At 41.0% G+C, this 15,553-nt stretch overlaps 1 long non-coding RNA gene across 1 annotated transcript; it reads right to left on the reverse strand.

Annotated features, from left to right (window-relative positions):
- Positions 1–214: 214 nt before the first annotated feature.
- On the reverse strand, positions 215–2,837 carry LOC142160443 (uncharacterized). Its single transcript, XR_012693227.1, has 4 exons — positions 2,439–2,837; positions 1,883–1,959; positions 1,456–1,598; positions 215–433 (listed from the first exon to the last, which is right to left on the reverse strand). It is a non-coding gene; the product is annotated as an uncharacterized LOC142160443 (long non-coding RNA).
- Between the last annotated feature and the right edge of the window lie 12,716 nt (positions 2,838–15,553).

The raw sequence follows: 15,553 nt of genomic DNA on the forward strand, positions 1-15,553 counted from the left end.
GGCCTAACTGGGCATCACACCAAGATTTCGGGGAGGTCCCATATATCCTGAACCCCCTCCCTCTCTTGTGAGCATGTGCCAGGGCCGGTGCATGGACAATGAAGCCCCATTTGGGACACCAGAGAACTGGGCAGTGATGTGGAAACGGGATAATGTGACAGAAATCCTGCACTATCCACGTATACACAGGACAAGTATAATTATATTACACCTCTCACCACACTGACATGTGGATGACCTCTGGGAAACACTCATCACAATATTTAATCATATTTTTATTCCAGAGCATGAGATCATTATGTAGATACCCCGGTGTATCCCCATAATAAGTTGCATTCTTGTGGTCATTGTGTAACTCATCATTGTAAAGCAGCAGGCTACGTACAGAGGAGTAGATATACAGCTGATGAATGAGGTGACCAGGACCACAATACTAAGCACCGTTATTAAAGAAATGTAATAAATAGTGGATGGAGGAGAGACAGTAATCACCTGTGTGTATAATTCTGGCTGCCTAATAGACAGGCATTTATGTTATCACTTAATACACAAGTAATATTGTCATTAATAATAACTAACAATGACAGAAATGTGTTTCTTATATATCATTACTTAGCCCTATATAGGAAACTGATGTGTATAAATGTCATTCTGTGCAGTGTTATGCTGTATTATGTTTGTATGACATTTCCTCCTATGTGCACACTACCATTGCTGTCCATGTAGTACACGGTCATATTACACAGTACTATGTCCCATCTGTGCAAACAGCGATCAAACATCAAGAGATATATTGTATCCAATTTATTACATCACTAATAGAGCCGCAATTACATTGATCTAATAGTAAGAACTACATAAGACTTGTTAGAAGTTGCAGTACACTTTGTCTGCAGTATAAGACCCATTTTAGTGAACTGTGTCTTCAAAAAAATGGTCGTTATTCTTCTTACTTATGTTTTGGCTCTAGTGTTTCTGTTATACTAGGAAAAAAGAAAATGCAGTTTCTTGGCTGCTAGGAGAAGTGAAGCACTGGGAGAGTAACTGTAACACTAATTGTATTATTTTGTGCTATTTAATTGGATGTGAGGTGAGATTAGTAATCATGTGTAAAGTTATGTTAACTTACAAGGTATTATGTTAGTTTGGAAAGATGGTCAAGATTGATGTAATTAAAGGTGGTTAATATTAATGTGGGTTTTTAATGTGCAGCTTACATTATGCCTAATTGTTATTTTTTCACCTATGTTTATACATTTATATACATTGTGCTTTTTGGCCTTTCGTGCTGTTCTGTAAATACAATTACAGGCATGTCAGGTAAAGGTGCTGTACAGTTATATACAAGTGACACGTATGCACCATAAAGTCATGTTCTTTCCCGGTGTCCTAATACCAATTGCTCGGAGAAGCCACGTTCCTGTCTACTGCCCAGTTCTTTTACATAAAGGATACGTGCTAATCATCTCGGCTCCCACATCCTCCATCCAGTTCTCCAGGATGTACATTATGGAGAATACATGGAGGATGGCCGAGTGCACACATAGGTTGCTGAAGAAAAGTGTGTACAGGTGAGCTTTCTTCATGCACGTAGGGTTCTATAGAGACAAAACATAAAGTACCACATTCATTAATGTTAGTGATCGTATTATAATACAATTAAAAGAAAAATACAGGTAACAGATGTTGGGCATTGCCCCCATATTAGCTGATGATCTCTCTGCCATAAGTACGGTTAGCGGAAAGATGGCAGCCATGCTTGTGTTGCCTAGCAACATGATGCGCTGCAGGGGGCACTGGGAGAACTAGAAGCCATTTATTTGGCTACTATTATGAATACTACACACGTTATAATGTCACTGTTGTGGTAATTATCATGTACCTCTGTTGTGGATGGCCAAGCTCCAATGACAGGCCAGTCAATGGCCCTCAGTCTAGTCATGGTATCGTAGCAGCAACCTACAATGACAATACAATATGTCACTAATAATTCACTACTGATAAATTATATAACAAGTACAAACAATTTATAGAGAATGATGTCCCCTAATGACCAATATGGCCGTGACCAAACTCATATTAAGTTATTGTATAAAAGTGGCGATATATTGGAGTAACTGGACCCCATGAACAGTTTTGCTTATTTGTATGAACTTACAGATTGTGATGCTAAAATGAGGATTAGAAAATACAACTTTTCTGATTGTTCAGTATACACAATGTTAATAACAATTAAATTGTTAAAGAAAAGTGTCAGAAAAGTTATTTTGAACTAAACAATGTGCGCTCAGGTAATAAGATAATAATCTTCCATTTTTCTATGCATGAAAAACAGGGTTTGTTGTAATTATGATGAAACTAATGGGAAACATGAAGCGTTATATAATGTTATCTCATTTGTGCCCATTGAGTAGTAATATTAATATCACAATGCTCACCTCTCCAGGATCTTCTAAGGTTGACATAGGCCAGTGCTATAGTCAGCAGGATCTGGGTGTTAAATGTTATCCCAGCTGATATTGCTACTGGCATGCTGTGGTGCTCAGCCAACCAAATACATCTGAAGAGGAAAAAAATATATGTAATGATATGCAATAATCTCATTACTATTACTGTATCTGACCAACATGGAATGTATCTGCTCACAATCTAGGCTTGGATGTGTCCTAATATTCCTTTATTTTACTTTATTCCCTCCATCTAATTCATAGATATAAACATGACTGAGAACTCATCACAGAGGGATAAAGAAACTTTTAAGAACTGTACAATGAAAGGCCATAGTAACATCCATATCACCACATGACACAGTGTGTGGCCACGCAGCATAGGGGGCCCTGAGTTCAGAGGAGAACACTCCCTTCAGTCTGACTGTAACGTGATTTATACAGGTAACATAGAATAGCCCAGACAGGTCTTTCAGATTGGTGGAGATGTGATTAGTGTATTACAATGCTGGATATTATGAATCATAAACCCTGGTATGTAAAATCCTCTTTATAGCTAGATCGCTGTTTACAGGTAAAGCACAGATGAGATATTTGATATATTTTAGTGGAGAGAGAGAGAGTGATTCCACACCTGGTACGATCATTGTATTAGTTATATGATATGATCTATTAATCTGATTCACTTATTACTTAATTTAATACACTCAGTACTCACGGGAAGCTGAAGAAAAGTCTGTTAACTAATAACAGAATACAAAGGTAGATCAGCAGATGGCTCATCTGTCGGACAGAGGACTTGCGACAACACATCTTCTTCAATCGATGGTCACCAACTGCCCAGATTCCAGTATATACAACCTGTTTCCCAGCAGCAGCGGAATCCAGGAACATTGTGATGTCATTGCAGTGTTATGTCATGCGGGTTCCAACCAAGCTGGTACACCGGGCATCAGTACTGAGACATGGTGCCCATAACATGGCACTGGATGATAACATTGGGTTTATCAGTATCTATAAAGAACTAACTTAATATATAAAACCTAGCTGCCATGCTTCATATTCTCTGCCAGTGACAGCAGCCAATTAGGTTACTTGGTCTTCAGTGGAAAATAATCTAGTATTCAGGAAATACCACACTCATCATGTACTATAACTAACACATTGTACTACTATAACTACAGCATGTACACCAAACACGTCATACAGTGCATTGCATGATATATGTTACATATCTGTTACACGTGTTCTCTTAGAGCTGTGTGTCAGTGACATAGTGACACATTTCATTTAAAGCGCTTAAAGGCTACGTACACGGTTACTTATTTCTGTACTATGTACCTCCTCATAGCATAGTATGTGATGTAATACATCTCCTCACCTACCTGCTTTACTTTTATCATTACAGGTATCAAAAGTTACCTCTAACTGCCTAATCCATCTGCATGTTGCTGGATGTTATGTAAACCAGTAAAGGTCAGACACCAATGAGGTATATGAGCGTTTCTCCCACAGCAGTAGTAAGAATTTCCTATATCAGGTGAAGGATGCTGGGAGGGGGCATGGCTCACATTACAAATAACAATTTATACTGGCGGTGTGACTCTCCTGACATCAGAGATGATGCGGCAGCAGGGAGAGTGGGATAGTGCTGTGGTATAGCACCTCTTGTTGGTTGGTTATGATAGCAGATACATACTAATGGCAGGGTGATACCATCACACTCGGTCCATGGGCGCCCACTCCACAGCTGAAGGTGACCCCACGTTTGTGCAGCATTTTGCCATAAAAGTCACTCTCTCCACGAAGTCATTTACTTACACGCAGGGCTGCCAAGAGGAATTCAGGGCCCCGATACAACAAATTCATGGGGCCCCCCTTATAGTTGAGAATGTAAAAAAAAAATTGCACCGCCGCTATGCGGCAGCACAATGACACTGCTAGGTATTAGTGGGTGTGTTCATACAATTGGGGCGTGGCCATGCATAATTGGGCGTGGCTACCAGGTGACAAGCGCTAGGCCACCCTCCTACAGAAGAGAGACCTGCATTGTTGTGTACACTATTGAACAGTCACCAAAAATTGGGATTAGCCCACTTGAATCTCAACATTTCACACACTCTCCTGCTCTCTCCTATCTGTTCTTCTTATTTGCACCACCTGTGGTTGCAGATTTCTTTAGTTGCAGCGCCTTGCATCTCTCCCCCCTTTCTTCATCCCCCTGTGCCTTGCATCTCCCCCCCACCTCTTTCTTCATCCCCCTGTGCCTTGCATCTCTCCCCCCCACCCGTTACTTCATCCCCCGGCGCCTTGCATCTCCCCCCCCTTTTTTTTCATGTCCCTGTGCCTTGCATCTCCTGGCATGCCCGGGCCCGGGTAATTAGTACCCTCTCCCCCCCTGTCAGCAGCCCTGCTTACATGCTACACTGCATTGGGCTGACAGAAGTAGGAGCAGTCTGTGTTGTCTCACCTCTACTGGTCACACAAACCCGTCATGTATGTTTGTGTGTGCATCCTGTTTATGTCTGTAGTCATTTGATGTTTTGGAAGTAAATAAACTCATCTCTGAAGGTATAATTGTTACTTAATGCCTGTATAGGGCACTGACCTTGTAGCAAATGTGTATTTATAAATACTGTTACATTCATTTTGATTACAGCAGAAGTAAGTGCTGGCGTGCAGTCACTATTACAAATCTTTTTTATTTTGTGGTCTGTTCTTATGCTGCATATATCTACATGACTGTGGGGTCTACTTAAACATGAGTGTTCTGCATAAAATCCACCTGTGGATAACCAGGCAATGGGTATAGCTTCTCAAAGAGCCCTATACGTTCAACGCTGCTGTGGTGCTGAAATCTCCAGCAAAATGCCCCACATGTGTGTCTTGTATGGAGGGATAAGGAATATGAAGCTCTATTAACCCATTGATGCCATCCACACAACCATTATTACGCAGTTAGTTACCTAATATAATGTATTCTTATATTAAAATGAGCGCAATAAAATATGGTTAGTGTCACTGTAAAAACCAATGATATAAAGAAAGTTTAGGTCTCTCAGAGAATGGACTATCCTCACCTCATATAAGTAAATTATAAATTATAATGTGTAAGGGGTGCTCTCCCAACTAGATCAACACACAGTGTACAATGTGGACTTAGTCACAGGATTACAGTTGAACATTGGAGTACTCCAATACACTAACAATCATAAAAACATTCTATTAGTAATAATTTTGAAAAGGTTTGTATTTGATATGTAAACAGGTCTCAAAAAGGTGAAAATATTAAAATCAGGTAAGTGAGCAGAAATGGAAAAAAAAAAGTGAAATAAAAATGGTTTCCAGACCCGTCAGTGGAGCCGGCATTAATAGTGTATACATATGGTATTGTCTAGATATCTATGATGTTGTCATTCCTAAACCAGCCTCATGTATATTATCATAATAAATTGATTAAAGTCTGATGTTCATCCATTAACTGTGTCATTATTTCATCATCATCATCATCATCATCAACATTTATTTATATAGCGCCAGCAAATTCCGTAGCGCTTTACAATTGGGAACAAACATTAATAAGACAATACTCGGTAATACATACAGACAGAGAGGTAAGAGAACCATGCTCACAAGCTTACAATCTTTCCATAAAACCTCTTTGTATGGTATTGTTCTACTTCCTATCTTTAACACAAGGAAATAGAAATATGTATTGACATCAGGGAGTAAATTTATCAACTGCGGGATTAAAAAAGTGGAGATGTTGCCTAGAGCAACCAATCAGATTCTAGCTTTCATTTTGTACAATGTACTAAATGATTGATAACTAGAATCTGATTGGTTGCTGGAGGCAACATCTCCACTTTTTCAAACTCGCAGTTTGGTAAATATACCCCCAGGAATATCTATTAGATGTAATACGGGCATAATACATACCTTATTATATTACATTATATTACACGTTGTCAGACACACAGGCATAGTTACCTTCATACTTATGGCAGTATGTCACTGCTGCACCCAGGGGCGGAACTAGCGAGCTGTAGGCCACAGTGTGGGGAGGAGGGAACCGGGGCCCCTGACCCTCTTCATCTGTCAGGCAGCGGGCCCCATTCTCACCATGGGCCCCTGTGCACAGCACCTGCCACACCAATGGTAGTTACGTCACTGCCTGCACTAATGTAAGTGAATTAAAAATTCCATCCGTCATTGTCAGTATACAAGTAGTGGAGGTTATTACTGAGGAGGAGGTGTGGTAATTTGTGATGAGACACAGTTACTACATAATAATTACCTAAACCCGGGCCATTGTAAACACGTTTACCCTCTCCCATAGACCACTACTGTCCCCGGAAACGGAAAGGCGTCCCAAGCTGCCCTATGCAACGCAGAACATTGGACATCTAAGTGTACCAACACCCAAATCACAGCGGGGTCCAGTGGTCTGCAAGACAGGAAAGAAACCACAATGTTAGCATACATGAGCAGCTGCAAATTAAAATAAACAGGCAGAGTGGGGAAAAGGAAACTGAAAAAGAAAGAAAGAATAGAAAGACCAGTGGAGAACCTCACACACCCAGCAGCACCAGCAGCTCACCATACCAGAGGTGTACACTCTCACGAGGCAAAAGAGTAACAAAGGGGGAGCGGAAGACACAAGCGAAGGTAAAACCATAAAACCTTGTGGTGCCAAGTGCCAATCAGGCCCACATTTTAAAGGAAAAAATGGACAAATCCCTTCGCGCCCGTCCTCCAAAAGCAACAAGCAGCCGTAACCCTGTGTCATCGCAGCAGCGAAAGTAAGGAAGGAGAGAAGGTAAAGTAGGAAGGTCAAGTAAGAAGGAAAAGCAGCACATAACGCTTGCAAACATTAGTGTTCCATCTGCCTGGCGCCTTAACATACTGCACAGAAGCGCCACCAACCTCTGCGGACTTGCACCACAGTTCTGGAAGGACTGGGTGCTGAAATGAACAGCTATTGAAGCTTATTGCAACCCATGATTGCTTGAAAAACCACCAGCAACGGGTACCAGGTTAGGGGAGAACCATCACCACTCCTCCGCTACGATACCCCGGGCCGAAGGCCAGTAACTTCACTGACAATTGCAACTGTTCATACAGAGAAACCAACCCCGGGAACTAATGTGATCCAGCGTTTCCTACCCAGCTGGTTAACCAGGGAGTGTGCAAGAAACACATGCAATCATTTTGCTCACCTGAAACCAACAGTGCGATATCACAAAGGCAACATGAACCAGGGAGCTGTCATACTCATCGCGTGCCATCGTGTGAAAATCCCTGGCATATGGAGTAACCCCTAACAGGCCTGCCGTGCCTAAATCATAACCGTAAGGGATCACAGTGTAAATACTGTGCTCCAAACAATATAAACGAAGTGAGCAAAGCAAAAGCATAAGGGACTGCAGCTCCATAGGAGACTGCATTGCAAATATTGTATCTCAGTTTAATCACATACGCAGGCTATAGTGCAATTCCAATTACTTCAAGTAAAGCCTGCTCTCCCAGGATTAATGGCAGCCCTAAGCTAAAAATGTGAGGCCAGAAATACCGGGGTACTTTTACACAGTGTCCCTGTGGCCCAATGGTTACCCCAATAACAGTAATAAGTGTCTCCTATCAAGACTACCAGGAAGATTCTTGTCTAAATTCCTATAGACAAGAAGCACCAAATCCAAAATACCACTGCCATCAATACAACTAGGGTCCCTACCCAGATCTATAACTAGGAGCAGGAAGGTCCTTCATGCTTCAAGGCATATCATCTGTCCCCACAGGGCATGAGAGAAACTTTGTATCACTCATCCACTCGACCTATCCCTGTTTAGTAACTGCAGATGGGTAAATCTGCATTGAAGATATTAGCATTAAAATGGGTCCGCGTGACCAACCCTTGAAAAACGTATGTTACTGTGTAGCATGAGGGAGTAAACCAGCGAAGAAGTAAGGCTGCTACACCAGGGCATAGGCCCCCTTGAAGGCCCACTCCTGTAGGAGGGCAAAGGCAACAGTGTCGCTAACAGAGGAGACCCTTCCAAAATATCCTCAGCTCATGGGCCCAATCCCAAATGAATACGGTCCATCTCCACCGACTGCCCCCAGGAACGCATATTACCATACATAAGGAACAGCTCTGAAAGTACAGCCATTTGTGTTTAACTATTGCTGATAGCCCATAGGTCTCTGCAAGAAACTATTCAAATGCCCTGAACCTTAGTAAATTAAGTCTAAAATTCAACAACTTCTGTCCTAGACACTCTACAAACCCAGAAGCTTCATAGGAGGAGCATTGCTTGACCCCGTGAACCCAGCAGTGCCATGCATCCCAAACGTATCTGCATCATCATACCTTACATGTATCTGTATTTGATCAACATATCTGTATCTTGTCCTGCATATGTATCTGTATCCATACACGTACCTGTATCTCCATCAACACCAACTATTCGTTTAACAGCAAAATAGAAAAATGAAATAAAAAACCTGTCCCCACAGATGCAGCTAGATCAGCATATATACAGACTTTGTGTAACATAAATCTGAGTGATGTTGCCCTTGCACTTCTCAGCTAAAACAAGTTTGTTCCACTGTTAGTAGTGTAATCAGCACGCCCAGGCCTGCACACACATAAAGTGAACACTCCATAGCGTCCTTGACACGTCCTGAGAATATTCAGCCAGTGAAGCTGAAAAAAACCGTAGATCGGGCAGATAGCACCCTGGCGCTTAAGGTGACAAATCTGGTGGCACTAACCTTAATAACGGATAACCCTTACCCCGTGTACCATAGCACCACAGCAAAATATAGTAAATCCACTGAGAACTACCGCTAGGGAGATATATCACAAATATTATCCGCCCCCTTTATCAACACAGATGACACAATCTGGCCCTGTCTTTCCCCAATTCATTGGGGTATTGCTCCAGAACTTGGCCCTCAGTGTGTAAAATCGCTTCATTGGTCATTCCCTTAAACAGAACCTCCTGGGAGTAACATACTTCAATTGCTATTCGCTCCCAAAATTGTCCCTAAAATAAAAATAGCCACAAGAAACCCGTATGGGTCCTGCTGGTAGAGTATTCCTGGATAATGTAATCCTACGCACATGCAAGAACCATCCCACATATACCTAATAAGTGGACCAGGAGGAGCCCGGGTTGGCGCTACCCACCATCAACTGAATGCTATAGGTAAAATTATAATGTAATGAGTGCTAGCCCCAGGATAAAAAATGCCCATAGCACATAATAACTCTGCACTCACTGTGTCAATTGCAAGAGTAGAGGGGACTTACTAAGAACACACCACACTAGAGAACTGTTAAGCACGTATTGTCAAATCTCGATTTGTGTTCCAAAGCACAAAGTAATTTATTATCCAAAAGTAGCAGAATAATTCAAGCGAAATAATAATAAGTACAGCCGTTACTTATCGCAAGTGCTCTGGATCCAGTGAACAGTCATTCAGGTCTGAAGTCTGTGGTCAAAGAAGACTGGTCACTAAGCCCAAAGCTCCTGCTTATATGCAGTCAGAAATACAGTAAAACAATGCAGATGGTGTGGCTTGCTTCTATTGGTCCAGGCTTCAGGAAGATCCAGGCTACTGCAAGTCATAGGCCAGTTCAAACCAAAATATCCAAAGGTGGGGGTCATCTCTCCAGGGGATGTGCTCTGACTTTCCCGCCAAGACTCCAGTTTCAACTAGTCTATTAGCATTTTATAGTCAGTATCACTTTAAACATTTAATCCCTAATATCACTAACTAAAGTATGCAATGTGTGATCTCTTTGGCGAATGAACCGGACAACTGCTGATGAATTGGAGATTAAAATGATACTAAACATGACACAGTCCCTGCAACCTGAACCTTGTGTTTCACTGAAATGCATATATCTTATCTTTTTAAACATAAATACTACTATATTTCAACATAAATAACTATGTGTTGCAATTACAATTAATGTGTACTATTTACAAGTGTGTGTTCGTGTAAATGTGAGTAAAAATGTAAAACCTTGTTATTGCCACGTGTTGCGACTGGATACGCCCTTCCACGCCGTAGCCTGCTCTACGCATAATTTCAGACAAAGACAACCAAGTTTGCTCGATATTAATTGAAATTACTTTATCCAATTTGCTGACTTCGACAGACCTTTAACCCCTGTCGCACAGCCGGGAGCTCTTCTATAACATCAAGTGTACTCACTGCCCTTCCTTATAGCAGATCCCATCCTAATGAACTGCAACGTGTCAATGCCCTTCCTTATAGCAGATCCCATCCATATGAACTGCATCTGTTACCAGGACAAAATGAAGTGTAAGAAAACGTGCATACATATACCGATATACTCAGAGTATATGGAGATGCGCAGTACAAAAATATACATCACAATTATATTATGGAAAGCCAACCTTCAACCATCACATACATTTTCCTATAAGTTCAGCAAGGATTCTACTTCACAGCTTGCAAATCCTGTCACAAAAGCAGTAATGAGCAGTCTATTGCCACAATCCCTAAATGGGCATGTACATGTTATATAAGCAAATAGCTCATATAAATTGATATATGATAATGAGATGAGTAAAGGTTACACATCAGGGCCCCTGACACTGCCGGCATCAAGCAGAGGTGTATAGCGTCTTAACAAATTTACACCTGCGATAGGGGGGGGGGGGGATAATGTTGTCAGAAAAACTGTGACGGGCCCTGCATGTGGAAGCTGTAAGCAGAAACCCCTTCCCCCGCATGCAGATAGTGGGCGCACTTTTAACCGTGGGCACTGCTGCCAGTAAGGGGGGGGGGGGGGGGGGGAACATCCTTATCAAGTATTTGCAAATTCCTTCTTAGATAAACTAGTTAACTTTGCAAAGTTTTCTTCTATAAATAATCTTACCACCTCAGCGAACGTTAAGTCTATATTTAATACTGGTAAATATTTGGGATTATATTACTAGAGATTACTAGAAATGACTAGAGATGTGAGCAGACCCCCGTGTTATGGTTTTGGTTTTGGACATAAATCCTCATATGTTTTGGTTTTGGATCTGGCTTTCATTACAAATTGTAAATATAGGTAAAATCATGAGATTTTGAGCTGTTTTGTTCCTACATTACTATTTAGAGCATTAACATTCATTTACAGTCTATTTTCTACTGATCTTTTCACAACTGTCAAAAAGTTCACCAATTTTGGCCAAAGGCTGCAGCGAGCTGGTTGGCTAAACTTAGTGACACAGCAGCGGCACAGATTTATGAGAGATTAATGAACAAAATCATCCCTATGAAACATAGTGGCACAGCAGTGGCAGACAGGATGGCAGTTTAATAAAATAAAGGCCACCCATAAAATATAAAGGCAGAGCACCGGCTGATAAAATGGACATTATAGAAAATAAGATATCTCAAGGTATAATAAAAGGCATGTAAGTGTGGAATTCCCTTTCGTTACTACCTCTCGCTTCAGATGGTGGCATGGCAGGTCATATTTTTGGAAGCTGCTGCAATGTTCTACATGCTGGCGCTGAATGGAAAAAATGCAGATACATTCTATGGGCTACAGACAGCATCTCCTGCAATGATCACTCATTTTATAAGAGACTCATATATATATAATAGGGACATCAAAAATAATAATAATAATAATAATAATAATAATAATAATATATAATTCTCTATATAATAATAATAATAATCTCTCATTGTAAACAGTGTGTGCTGGGACCTGTCTTATTCCTCTTTATATATAACTATACAGTTATTTATTCTCTATATAATAATAATAATACCCATAAACAGTGTGCGCTGGGAGCTGTCATATTCTTCTGCATATGTCATTATAAGATCCCTCTCCTCTATATAATAATAATCTCCCATTATAAACAGCATGTTATATGAGCTGTTATACCTCCCTATACAGACTCCTCTGTATAATAATCCTATCACCAGTATTGTGTCTGGGAGACTAAGGCAAAATGGCCACCACTGTTCTGCATTGAGGACAATATACTAATACACATTTTACTCTAGTGATAAAATTGTTGCCAGTCAGCTATATGTTATGTTCATTACAATATATCCAGTATATGTTCCTGCAGGAATAAAGTACAGTGTGTCTCCACCAGCATTCACTATCTGTACTGTAAGCAAATGACTTCTACTCCTATAAACAGAATATATGTTATCATACAATAATTAAATTATATTTTCATCTAGTGTTCCCCTAATTCACCTCTCAGACTGTCCTGTATATAGAATATAATAATGAGAGTCAGTGATTTATTAATCTATTCTAGAGGGATTATGATCTGTACTACAGGAAAATGGCCGCAGGCATTGAGGACAGATTTGATCCCTGTGTGTAAGTATTTTCTTACTCTAGTTTTATCACCAGATAACTGAGCAGTGAGATCCTAGCTCAGGGTTGTACACTGGATATTCATCTTCATATGTATTACATGCTAAATGCACATTGTACCCACTATATGCTGATGTATATATAAAACAACATATAATAAGCCTATGGTCTTCTGGGACAACAATGCTTCCAGCCGTTAAGCCTGTGAAAAGTTCCATCATTGTGAAAGACTTGGGAGAGACTATTGATAAAAGCAACTGAATACCATACTTGCCTACTTTTAGGCACTTCAGTCCAGGAGATCCCGGACAGGGGTGTGACTAGAGTGCAGGAGAGGGCGGGGCACGGTCAATAGCATCATTTTGGCCCCTCCCCTGCATTGAAAATTATGTTTTGATGCGGGGGCGGGGTCAAAATGACGCGATTCACTGTGAAACGCATTATTTTGGCCAGGTATTTGCCGGATGCTGGAGAATTGCCTGCTCTCCCGGAAGACCAAACCAGACTTCAGGAAGAGATGGTTACTGACCCCCGTGTTTTGGTTTTGGATTCGGTTTTGGATCTGGATTACCGTCGTGTTTTGGTTTTGGTTTTGGTTTTGCAAAACCGCCATTGCGTGTTTTGGTTTTGGTTTTGTTTTGCTATTTTGTTGGAAAATCAATGTTTTTGGGCCTAAAATAACCCAATTTAGTGCTCCAACTGTTTTAGAGATAAGTAATCTAATTGTTGAGGTAATAAAGCATCCAAAAAAACAGTTTAATTCTTCGTTGGTAGGACTTCATTTATTCTACACACAAAACAGATTGTCTTCCTCTCCATCTATGCATATTGGCAATGCAGCCATCGTCTTTGGATGTATATTACACCCTACACTTATAGTTAAATATGTAAAGAAATGGAAAAAGGCAGTTTGCTTTCTGTCTCTATAGGCCCCCCTCCACTTGTTTAAAAAAACAAAAAATTCAACCGTTATAGACTGTACAATATTAATTGAAATGGACAAAGCCAGTTTGGTTTCTGCCTCTATAGGCCCCCCTCCACTTGTCAAAAATACAAAAAAATTCAGCCGTTATAGACTGTACAATATTAATTGACATGGAGAAAGCCAGTTTGGTTTCTGTCTCTCTAGGCCCCCCTCCACTTGTATAAAATACCAAAAAATTCAGCCGTTATAGACTGTACAATATTAATTGACATGGAGAAAGCCAGTTTGGTTTCTGTCTCTCTAGGCCCCCCTCCACTTGTATAAAATACCAAAAAATTCAGCCCTTATAGACTGTACAATATTATGAGAAGTTTGGGGTCACTCTGTCTATTATACCCTACCCTTAAGGATAAATTGCCCTAACAGCAGCCTTTCAAGATGGTACGTGATATGGAAATGCCACAAATCCCTTTCCTCTTTGGGGGTAGATTGCACCCTACACTTACATAGAAAGTTTTAAAAAGATGTTATCGTCATCATCTTCAGCTTCATCCTCACCCTCATCAGTGTGTACGTCATCATCACAGACTATCAATTCATCGCCGCTTGAATCCGCCATTAGAGAACAGTCAGTGCTTGGATGTCTTGGATGGTGAAGGCCTTCCTCGTGGAAGATGTAGTTCATTTTTATAAACATCATTTTCTCCACATTTTTGGGAAGTAACCTTCTACGGCGATCACTGACTAAGTTCCCTGCTGTGCTGAACACTCGTTCAGAGTACACACTGGAGGGTGGGCAGCTTAGGTATTGCAAAGCAAGTTTGTACATGGGTTTCCAAATGGCCTGCTTTTCTTCCCAGTAAGGAAAGGGACTGTCTAACATTTCCATATAAACTACCTCTAGAAAGTAATCCTTCACCATCCTTTGCATGTTTATACTCGTATTGGATGGAGTTATGGGCAAAGTGACAATTTTTTTTGAAAAATCCTTCAAACCAGCCCAGATGTTAAATTGTTCTGGTCTGCCCCCTGCGTCTTCTCTGCTTCTTTTTGGGAAATTTAATTTTTTACGAGCAGCAGCAGCTTAAGAAAGTGAAGGAGGACACGTCGTCAAGCCGAGGCCCAGTTCAGCGGCCAACTTGCTGAGCAATAGCTCCTTGCAAAAGTTCACATCTCGCTCATTTACAAGTAAAGACTCAATGTAGGTCTTAAACCTTGGATCAAGCACAGTGTCCAAAACGTACTGATCCGAGTTCAACATCTTAATAACTCGAGGATCATTGTGAAGCGAATTAAGTACTCGATCGACAAGGCCAACATACTTTGCAGAATTGCTTGCTTTCATCTCCTCCTTCAGTTTCTCAAGCTGCTTTTCCAATAGTCTAATTAAAGGAATGACTTGGCTCAAACTAGCAGAGTCTGCACTCACTTCACACGTCACAACTTCAAATGGTTTCAGCACCTTGCACAGCACTGAAAAGATTCCCCACTGCGCAAGACTGAAATACATGCCCCTCCTTTGCCAATGTCATGGCCTGTGCAATACGCTTGGATGGCTTTGCGCTGTTCCTCCATCCTCTGAAGCATGTACAGGGTGGAATTCTACCTAGTTACCACCTCTAGCTTAAGTTGGTGGCAGGGCAAGTTAAACTGCTATTGGAGCTGCTGCAATCTCCTACATGCTGTGGCAGAATGCCTGAAATGAGCTGAAATTTTACGGGCCACCGAAAGCATCTCCTGCACCTCACGGTTATTTCGTAGGAAGCTCTGCACCACCAAGTTGATGGTGTGAGCAAAGCAGGG

The sequence above is a fragment of the Mixophyes fleayi genome, chromosome 6, assembly GCF_038048845.1.
Source record: "Mixophyes fleayi isolate aMixFle1 chromosome 6, aMixFle1.hap1, whole genome shotgun sequence".
Taxonomy (NCBI): Eukaryota; Metazoa; Chordata; class Amphibia; order Anura; family Limnodynastidae; genus Mixophyes; species Mixophyes fleayi.